The following is a 10,707-nucleotide window of genomic DNA, read 5'->3' as shown; positions in this document are numbered from 1 at the left end:
GCTGGAAGCGACTGGTAGCCCTCGGAGGCAGCTGCCCGCCTGGAAGCAGCGGCCACCCCCAGCCCTCCCGGCCTCTCCGGAGGTGCAGGGGAGGCGACGTGGAGGACGCATCCATAACAGGCACCTTGCTAGAGGTTGTGGGGTTTCTGAAACACACTTGAACAAGCCCTTTGCATTAATTCTGAATTTGCAGAGGAGCTTTTCCCCACACAGCCCAACGGGAAGGTGCGCGCCAGCCTGCTCGCACCACTTCTGCAGCGGTGCCTCCAGGCTCTCCCCGCGCTGCCTGACAGCTTGCAGCCCTGCTTTTTTGTCTTGTCAGCCACAGGATTTCTTTTAACTAACAGCCTCCTCCTAATCTGCACTTTTTTGGAGTTGGAGAGCTTTTGGAACTCAGACGATCATATGGTGTTACTTAATGAATTGCATGTTTTGTCTTGCTTCTGCTGGTTGATTTTTTTAAGATAATTTTCATTAGGCTGCCTCACTCAATAGAGTTTGTCAGCTGTGCAGTGCCTCTCACCAGAACATTAATGTGGTTGTGGTAACAACACATGCAAATTCTGTAAAACCTGAAGTCTCTTACCAAGAGAACAGCAGAAGATGCTTCAGAAGCCTGACATGTTTTCTTTGTTGTAGAAACCAGGAAAAAAAGAGAAATATTACTTAGCACAATTTACCGCAGAGACAGCCACTAACCGATCACCCTCCAGTTCAGCTGCAAGCCTCTTTCCCCTCACAGCCATCACTGACAGTTGCTAAATTTTGCGGTGAGGACAGCAGCAGCGTCTGCATGAACTTGCACGCATATTTTCAAGAAGAATGGACAGATTTGGGCCTTTTGAAAGGTATTAGCAATGTTCTGTGTATTTTTTTTTTCTTGCAGTTCTTTAGGCTGGTCTATCTGACACTGCTCAGTGGCAGAACTGGTGGTGATGGCCACACAAGCTGGCTGAGGAGCCCCAGGTTGGGGCAGGACCAGCCACCAGCCCTCGGTGCTGCTCCGCAGTGCGGTGCTCGCCTGCCCAACCTCATTTTTCCAGTGTAATTCCACTCTGCAGCTTGATGGTGGGAGGCTGGCCTGGTGGGGTTTCATAATGATCTGGAAATCCATGGGAAATGATAATGTGTGCACAGTTCACAGGGTGATTTTTTTTTTTTTTCTTTTAAATTTATTGCTAAGACTACAAAACCAAATCTGGGATCTGAAAGGCAAGCTGGACTCCTTCCTTGTCAAACTCTAGCAGTAAAAATTGCAGAAAAAACTCACTTAACCCTTCTGCCTAATGAAAACCATGCAGAGCTCTGCCTCCTGAAGCTCTTTGTGCTCAGCAGCTCGGAGGGACGAGAGGAGAGGGCAGGGCGAGCAGCACTGACTGAACCTGGGCCTTCGCTCAATTTCCACCTTTGAAAACTAGGCAGCGTTTTAAGTAATCCTAAATATTTTTTAACACGGGTTTTTCAGCAAGGAAGAACTATCAACTGTTTCTAGGCACAGTTCAGATGATATTAGTAGATTTGCCGAGTCACTGTTAGATTCTCCGCTGTTATTTGAACTGGGTAAAAGGGAGAAGTTTTAACAGAGCAAAACCAGAGGCTTCATTCAGTTCCCTTGTGTCCCTGCTTTGGTCCCAGCCATACAGCCTTTGCCCCACTCCCCTGGGATTGTATCTGTGGCATGCTGACCTGCATTTTGATTTTTCCTTTCTCTATTACTAACCAAGTTAACTGCAGCAAGTCTCTTGGCCATTTACTGCCCTGATCTTCATCCCTCTCTTCTCGACCCTCTGGTCTGCCTCCACCTGACTGCAAGACATTTTGTACATGCAATCCTGTGCCAAACCCTTTACCCTTTACAAAGGTAAATGCTGCAGCTCTGCTAGCACCTACTCTGCTCCAACTGCCAGGCTGTCAGAGCAGTACATCAGCAAATATTTTGCTTGGCAGTGCTGGCTGAAGTAGGAAGAGTTTTGTAAACTGAATTTAAAGTCCAGAGCAATAAGTTCCTTTCTGTAACACAATAGAAAGTATACAGGAAAGTAAGTTCAGGTTTTTTGTACCTTGTACAGAATAAAAATTACTATAAAAAACATAAAAATATGAATTCAGTATATCAGCTGATGATATTGCTCCCATAAGATGATGACCACTTGATATGATGGTGGTTTTGAGTATATATGTATGAAAATCATACCTCAGTGTATTCATAAACGGGGAGATTAGTTGCATAGATTCCTGATGTAGGAAACAAAATTACCCATCCCTTGTGCTAAGGCAAAAATGACAAATCAGTAAACAGTTGTATTTTAAGTTGGTGTGTCCAAAAAATGCTGAAGCTGCTGTTGTAATCTTGACAGACAGACATAACCACATCAACATTTCACATAAAACCTTATGTGATGTGAAAAATATATGTTGCTTATTCTGCTCCTAAAGAGCTAAATGAAAAATTGCTCCATCTCTATCCCAGTGCAGCTCACCATACTACTGTGCAATAGAAAGAAATTTCAGTCAACCGTAAACCTAGAATTGGATATATATATATATATTTTTTTTTTCTTTAGGCTTCATGGTTAATGCCAACCTTATTGAAAAAAAAAAAAAAAAAAAAAAAAAGTCTTTGCTGGTACCCAAAACCCTGATGGCTTGACAGGCTAAAGACCTTTGCATAGAAAAGATGAAAGATGTGGTACTTGTTGCATCACCCAAGACACACACCTTTCGCTCGGACACCAGGAGATTTGTTAAGCAGGAACTCAGCATGGAGACACAGGTGGCTGTGCTACAAAGCTGCTCTCCATAGGCAAAAATTTTAGCCATGGGTGCTCCACTTTGCAGTTAAGCCCATCCAGCCATTCACATTTTCTTCTGGTGTCAGTGTGGAAATCTCCTGCACCTGCAGGGCTGTACAGCTCCTGCTGGGGTGAGGTTCAAAGGCACAACCCCCCTCTCATCCACACTACTGTAAGAATATTTTCTACGTTACTGTAAACACCAATGTTATTTTTCCAAGTGGCAGCAGTGGCTCTCTTGTCAACCCTTTTGTCCAGCCAGTCACAGAGCGTCAAAAGACCAATTTAGCATTGAAGTTGGTTTAGCAAATAACAACTCAGATTAAAAAAAAAGACATTTGCCATTCCTCTTTATTAAAGGTATTTATTAGCAGTTGCATTTGACCAGAATACTCACAGCTTCAGAAAAGGCCAGGGCCAGCAGATCTAGCTCCCATTTCGAAGCAACCAGCTCTCTGCAGCACAGCCGGTCCCTTTGAGTTCCTTCTTTTGCCTTCAGGCTTCCATCCCGCGTGGGGTGCTGGGACCTCATCAGATCTGCAGCCTCATGAGCTGTGCTTTGCACTTCCCTTTCCTCACCGCTCTCTTGGGACCAGACCTTCCCTGGCACGCCATGGGACAGTGCTCAGCTGCCAGCAGTGCTCCTGGCTTTCTGAGGGGCCCCCGTCAGAAATACTGCGAGCAAGCCCCTCTCAGACATGCTTTGGGCACACGTGGCGCTTGGCCCTACACCTCCTGGCAAATCTCAGGCACCTTCTTGTGTTTTTCTTGTTGCAGGTTGATTGCTTGAGGGCCATCCTTGAAAGCCAGCCTCCATCCTGGGCAGCACTAGGAGGACACACTCGCCACTGTCACTGCTGGTGGTGAAGCCACCAGCCCAGCCATACAAATTACAAGTGTCCCCTTGGGGTTCAGGCAGCCAGAGGAAATGTTTTGTGGCTGCAAAAGGTTTAACACAACTTGACTGAGGTCTTTGGGTTTGTTTCTGCTTATTTTTTCATGTGGTATATTGGAAAGAGGATCTAGGAGGAGGGTGACGTCTGGGGGAACGAGGTGGCTACAAAAAGATTTTACCATACAGCTGGTTCTGGAGCCACATCGGCTTCTGGAGGCAGGAGACAGCTGAGGCTTTGCATTCAGCATGCTCTGAAATTCTCCCTCACATTCCCATTCCCCACTAACAACAGAGGCATTTCTGACACAGCAGTGGCCAACTGGCAGGAGCACACAGAGATCAAAGGCTTTCCTGCGGCTCCGTGGCTCTCAAGTGGATGGTGCTCTGCAGGTCAGGCTGATGCTGTGCGCTGTGAATTGCGTGACCCCCGTGAACCTGCTGAATCAGGACCAAAAAAATGTTTGTCCCATCCCCGCATCTGTGAAGTCTACAAAGAGCAAAGCTATTTTTCATTAATTGCCAACTATTCCTCTTGGCAAGCCAGTTTTCCTCCCACTTTTATTCACTCTGAAAAAATTATCAAGAGTCCATTTAATGCAACACTACAATGGGGCTGAGGGTATATCTCTAGCTTCTCTTCCAAGTTCCCATACTAGCAGCTATCAAATGTTGGCACGTAACAACTAATCCAGCATATCATCTACTTGAAATCTGAGACAGCTATATTTTTAAGATGCTGTTTCAACAAAGCTTAGCCGTCAGTCAAAACCAGCAGCAAGCCTCAAAGAGAGCTGCACACCCAGGTGTGACAAAGTTTGGTGAGGAAAAGCCATCAAACCCATCTTCTTCCTGCAGGAAAGCAGCTCTTGGTGCTCAGCCACGTGGGCAATTCAAATAGCCAGCTTCCTGAAGTCCCCTCAGAGCAGGGCTCAGTGAAAGGCGTACGCCTCTGCCTCTGAAGGATTGCTGCAGTATCTCGGTATGAGTCCACAGTTCTCTCCTCAGTCAGCACACTCCCTGTGCTGCTGATCTGAACCCTCAGCCTCCCCTGTTGTCTTCAGCAGGACCATGGGCAAGGACCTGACAGAGATTCCCCAACAAATTCTTTATCTCGTTTTTCTTTTTTAGTCCAAAAGTGACTTCTCTGTCCAAACCAATCCACTTTGTAAAAAAATTACCTGTCTGGATAAACTGCAGCCAGAAATCCATTCTGCCATCAATTCACCTATGAAGCTGGGTGGGAGGGACCTCAGGCTTTTCTCGCTCCTCAAGACAGCTTTGCTACACAGACGCATTTGCATCTGTGACTTCCCAGCTCCCTGGGCTGTGGGGCAGCCGTGTGTTATGGACTGATCCTGAGCTGTGGCTGCTGCAGCCTCCTGCACCGCCAGCTTCAGTCCTCCATCACTTCTGAGCCCTAATTCCCACGGACAGGTCAGGGCAAGCAGGAACCCTCGACTGAGAAGCATCAGTACTGTATTTCAATGAGAGCTCTGTCCTGGTCCCAACAAGTACTGTCTTCCTTCACAGTTTTCAAAATGGAATGTTTTGGGTGTCTCTGGTATTTTCCTGCCTATGCAGAAATAGAAAAAAAAACTGTTAATTGCGCTAAAAAAGAATTTCGAGCTGTGCTGCCTCCCCTGCAGTGGAAGTGCTGACTTTTGATCAGTTTTAGTCACAGCCCAATATGTCAGTCTGTGAATATGTTTCTGATACGAAATGTAAATTTCCTCTTTCCTTAATTTTATGCTAATTTGCCTTTTTACTTTACATAATTATTTTCTTCTCGGTGGTATTTACGAATTTAAAATATTTGTTCGGTTTTAGTCATCCATTAAATATCTGGTTTGTCTTCAGTGACTGGAAATCAGCACAACCATTTCCTTGTTGCCTGGGAAACTCGTCTAAGAGTTTTCATCAAATTAACATGTCAGCAAGGTCCTTTTTTAGGCATTACCCAAAAAAGAAGACTGCAGCAGACCGACAGCACTTGTCTGAAATTCAGCCTCCCAGCTTCTAAGGAGCAGAGGTCATGCCGAGTCCACAAGGGAACGGATGTGTTCACTTGCAGAGGAGGGAAGCAGGAGTGGTGGTGAAGGTCTGTGTCACACTATTGTTACAGCAGTTCTCAGGACAGCATAACCCACAGTATCTTGCAGACTTCTTTCTTTTCCTCCCACATCTTCTTCTAGAAGACACAAATCGAAGCATGCTGTACAGTTTGGATGCCGCAGAAGCGATGCCTCCTAAACCTCCCTACCCTCAAAAAGTGAGGGCAATGCAGTTTCACTGCATTCTATACAACTGAAGGGCTTTGTTTTTAATTGATTTCTTTTTATTCAGCAGATACTTTTTTCTTAACATCTTCCAGTCCTCAAAGAAATTTCATGCCAGCCAACTACATATTCATAGTTGGGTGGTTGCTTTCTCTCCCACATTCACAAGTTGTCCCTGGATTACAGCGCTCTTTGCACAGCGAACACCTTCAGAGATGACAGAATGGGGTTTCCTTCCTTTCTCCCAGCATCAAAATTTTGATTCTGATTTGTTAAACTTGGGAGAAACACTCCCCTTTTCACTTATAAAAAACTGAGTGAAGAAAATAATAATCACATATCCTAAGCTCCTCATGAAGCACCTAATAACTGTGTCCTCTCTAAGGTAGGCAGGTAAAGAGAACTATCAGCTCTTTCAGCATGGCTGATTGCTCTTTCCACTGATATGTCAATTCAAATAAAGGTCACAAAACAGCAGTGATAAACATAAGATAAACACATAAATAAAACTGTCTGTTTATGAAATGTTATTTGATATTCCTGAGACACAGATGCAACATAGACTTTTTTCTTTTTTTTTTTAATAAAAAAAAATAGTCCCGTTGATTTTGTTACTGATCAGTAACAGTGACATAATGATGGGATTCATGTCTCTCATATGTAATGTTATGTTAGGATCCACTAGAAAGTGTAGTCTCCCTAAATTTTTAAGGGCATTATAAATAGAATTTCCTCAGTATGTTCATTGAATGATTACAGCAATCCAAATGAGAGATAACAAAAATACTTCATAGAATGTAATTGTGTAGAAAGTACATTAAAAATTTAACGCACGGCTAGTGATACTTCATGTTCCAATACCACAGCAGGACAGTTTGTAAGAGCCTCTTGTGTACACGTGTACCAGCCTAACCTCCAAATCCCTGGGGACAAAAAGACACCTGCCAGAGCACAGGACCGTGGTCATCACTAACTACCACCTTTGGGCAACACTCCGTGTTCCTGTCTAGTTTTATATTAAACATATTGTACCTAGGGGATGAGAAACATGTAAGGGAAAAACCTTGATGATTAAAAAAAGTTATATACTTCCTTTTGAGTTAGTAGTTCATGAAATGCCCTCAAGGCCTCTACTTCAATTTTGTGCTACAAAGCTGGAAGTCCATGCAGCCAGCATCCCGTATAGCTGTGAGTGGTGTTAGAGATCCCAAGACAGCTTTTCATAGACAAGAGTCGTTTGGGCCTTTCTTTACTTTTAATTTCTTTTACCTCCTCCAGCCACACAACCCTGCACCCTCCAGAGACCTGACTGCTGGGTGCTGCTCCTCAGCTGCAGCAGCACTCCCTACTTTTGCAAGGGAGCACAAGGGAAAGCGTTTAGAGCCTGAACAACCACCCGTCTTAAAAAACTAATCCACAGCCAGATTGTTTCTAACTGTCAGTTAGGCTTATGAAGACAGACTGGAAGGCAAGGTTCATTCCCAGCAGCTCCCACGGAAACAGGGGGCATCAGCAAGAACTTATTTTGCCAGTGCCCAGGGAGCTGTAGCAGCGTTTTAATGAACATTAGAAGACCAAGACAGGATTCCCTGTTTTGGCTGCAGGGATACTCGGAGCTGCCAGGGAACTGCTGCAGCAACCAGTCAGTGCACACAGAAACACAACTCAGGGACGAAGCTCAACTCATCCCCACCCCTCCTAATTAAGGGGCCATCCTAGGTATAAGATACAAGGTTTTGTTCTTTAGTTAGGCTATTACTTCTTTTCAGTCACCTCTGCCTAAGTTACCTAACTGAACTGAATGTAGATTGCAGTAAACCAAAAGCATTTGCCTTCATGAATGGTATCTGTCCCTTTTCTTACCTGACCTCATCACCACATCCTGCCTACACTGCTGGTGAGCCCTGGTGCTCTCCCGCGGTGTATTGCAGCAGCTCAGGGCAGTAAGTCCTGCTCACCCTTTGCATACCTTTGAAGTGATCATGGTGCTGTCTGGAACGGGGACATTCCCATCTCTTGAAACATTGCACCAAGGAATTTTGTCTACCAGATGGACTGCAAAGTGAAGAATCAACAGATGTGACACAATTCATAGTTTCCATTAATTCCTCCCACCAACCACACTAACTGGCATTTATTAACAAGAAATGGATGAACAATTAGTCACAGGAATAAAAATGAAGGAACAGATTCTTGAAATGAAAAGAGAATTACTACAGTTAAAAAAATGACATTGACTTCTTTTTAAGAGGTTAGGTGCAAAATTTAGAGGAGACTGTGAAATATTCAAATGTGAACCTGCTTAACTGTGGGGAAAAAAAATTACAATGCGTCTCAGTCCTTGGCAGATACTGTCAACCTACTGCTAGTACGAGTCATTCTTCCAAGATTTTAAGCAATGAGGGGGAATTGCTTTTGACCCTTATTGCTAAATAGTCACTAATTTGTACAGTTACTATCAGGAATTTGAAATATAAGAGGAAGATGAAATCTAGCCCCAGGATGGACAAGGACACAGCATCAGCCCTCCCATATTTCTGAATAGCCCAAGTTCCCACGATCCTCCCACAGAAAAGGATGTGTCCAAGTTCTGCTGCTCTTGAAGGCACTTTAAAATGTCCCCGTAGAGCAAAGCGCTTATTTTAGACCACTAAGCCAATGCAAAGCCCTGGCTGGTGTCAACATCCCTCACCTCCCTCCCACTGGGGACGAGACCCAGCGCGCTGAAGTGCTGGGCTCCAGACACACACACTTGTTCATCCCCAGAGCCCTGCTGGTTTCCACAAACTGCACTCATAGTGCAGGGCTTCCAGGTTGAAAGACATCTATTAAAAAAAAAATAATAATAATAATAAAAAAGACACTTTGATATAGAGAAGCCTTCCCTGTGGATTAAAAAAAAATAAAAACAATAAATAGAGTCTTTCCCTGAACTATGGTTCATATCTTTTTCTTAATAGAATGCAGCTGGCTTAATGAATAGCAATATTTAAGAACAATTAATTCCGTGACTGATGGAGGGAAGGATCCCAAATAATTTATTTTCTACAAAACTGATTTATTAATGAAGGCATTTATTCATAAGAAACATATTCAATGATGATGATGAAAATTAATCAAACACCCTATTAGCAATTACTATTCTACCAATTCTAATTGAGAGATAAAATGTCCTTTAGTTATAGTTTCTATATAAATTGCAGTGAAACAATTTCTCAGGTACCTGCACCAGGAATTGTTCAGAAGATTTCAGGGGCAATGGATGCATCAAACAATATCAATTAAACCCATTCTGGCTTAAAATAATGCAATGTTCTCCTCGGGGTTTCTGCTACTTTCTAGTTATTTTGCATTATTAATTTGGAGTAACACTTACACAGAATACCAAGAGGAATTTGACAGGAAATTAACATAGAGACTCCCCCCAGAGATCTGAAATGTTTATAAGCCCATTTTTCCTTACCCATAGTTAATGAATAATCATCTCCTTGGCAATGGTTCCCAGAGTAAAGGCTTGTACTTTGGTTCCTGTTAAATATAGAAAAATAAAAAGTGTCAGATAAAGTAGGCATCAGAGGGATTTATCTAAAGAAACTTAGTGAGTAAATACCCTCCAATGCAGTGAGTCATTTACTTGCTTCAAACCGTTGGGGATATTAATATATCTAATTTCAGTATAAAGAAAGTTTTTCATAGAAGTAACATTTATTCCCGGTCATTCTAAAGATACCTTGATGTCTCCTCCACTTGCATGCACATCCTCCACATCCATCCACACGTCTCCTCCCTCAGCCCTACAACCAATTAATAAGTTCAGGAATTTGTTTCAGCATTTCTTTCTCAAAGTGCAGGACAACATCTTTTATAGGTGCTTTTCTTGGATTTCATCACTTAATTTATCATAACCATAGAAGGTGAACACTGGAAGTCATTTTCCTATTACTCTTTGTGCTAACAGGAAGCTGACCTCAGGGTCACTCTCACAGGGAGAGAGATTTCCTTGAAAAAACCTGAAACTCTGAGCTAAAGCTTAATGCCCCTCAGAAAACTGATTAAATTACCCCCTCGTTGATGGCTGCAGAGGGGGGCTGCTGTGGCTCTGGGAGCACGCTCAACTCTTCCCTCCCGGAGCTGCAACATTCCCTGTATTGCATTTCCCTGCTGCTACTCCAACAAGTCGCTTTCCCCTTGGCTAAGCCCTAGAGGAGACCTGGAAAAGGCAGAGGAGGATGCTGAGGACCTTGTGTGGTGGGAGACCAAGACAACTCTATCAACATGAAGCATAAGAAATGCTACCTATGTAACACAAACAAAGCCAGTTCCCCGGGAACAGGGGGCTGTGCCTGCAGCAAAGGGGCTGTACCAGCATGGCTCGGCTCCGCCTGTCCAACATGGATGTATTTACCACAAACAAATGATGTTCAATGTGGTTTCCAGAAGCAGTACGATACAAAAATGCCTGCTACCTAGATCAAATTGTGATGTGATGTGCTAAAACCCTTTAAATCCTTGCATTTTTAATGCACACCACAGACAACTTTTTTTTTTTTTTTTAAATAAACATTTAAAACGATTGCCCTGCCATACAGAAAATTCTATTTACAAGTCCCATATCCATACCCATCATGCGTCCTACTCAAAATTATCAGTTTGAGCAAGGTCTGCAGCATCAGGTCTCAGAAAACACCACAGAAAGCAAAATTCAAGCCAGGAATACAAAAGTAAAATATGTACACAGCTCAAC

The 10,707-nt window shown here is 43.5% G+C and overlaps 1 long non-coding RNA gene across 5 annotated transcripts in view; it reads right to left on the bottom strand.

The window, feature by feature from the left end:
• Positions 1-3,175: 3,175 nt before the first annotated feature.
• Positions 3,176-10,707, bottom strand: part of LOC311441878 — a 28,246-nt gene continuing 20,714 nt past the window's right edge. For 2 of the 5 annotated variants that reach the window (XR_014696311.1, XR_014696312.1), the window contains exons 2-4: positions 9,427-9,491; positions 7,933-8,018; positions 3,176-5,260 (exon numbers count right to left, since the gene is read on the bottom strand). This is a non-coding gene — a long non-coding RNA (uncharacterized lncRNA). Of the gene's footprint in view, positions 5,261-5,644; positions 5,876-7,932; positions 8,019-9,426; positions 9,492-9,693; positions 9,998-10,707 lie in introns of those variants that run through there. The other 3 variants (XR_014696313.1, XR_014696310.1, XR_014696314.1) reach the window with 3 other exon arrangements.

Source organism: Aythya ferina, assembly GCF_964211825.1.
Source record: "Aythya ferina genome assembly, chromosome: 10".
Taxonomy (NCBI): domain Eukaryota; kingdom Metazoa; phylum Chordata; class Aves; order Anseriformes; family Anatidae; genus Aythya; species Aythya ferina.
This window is presented reverse-complemented; position numbering and strand designations above follow the sequence as displayed.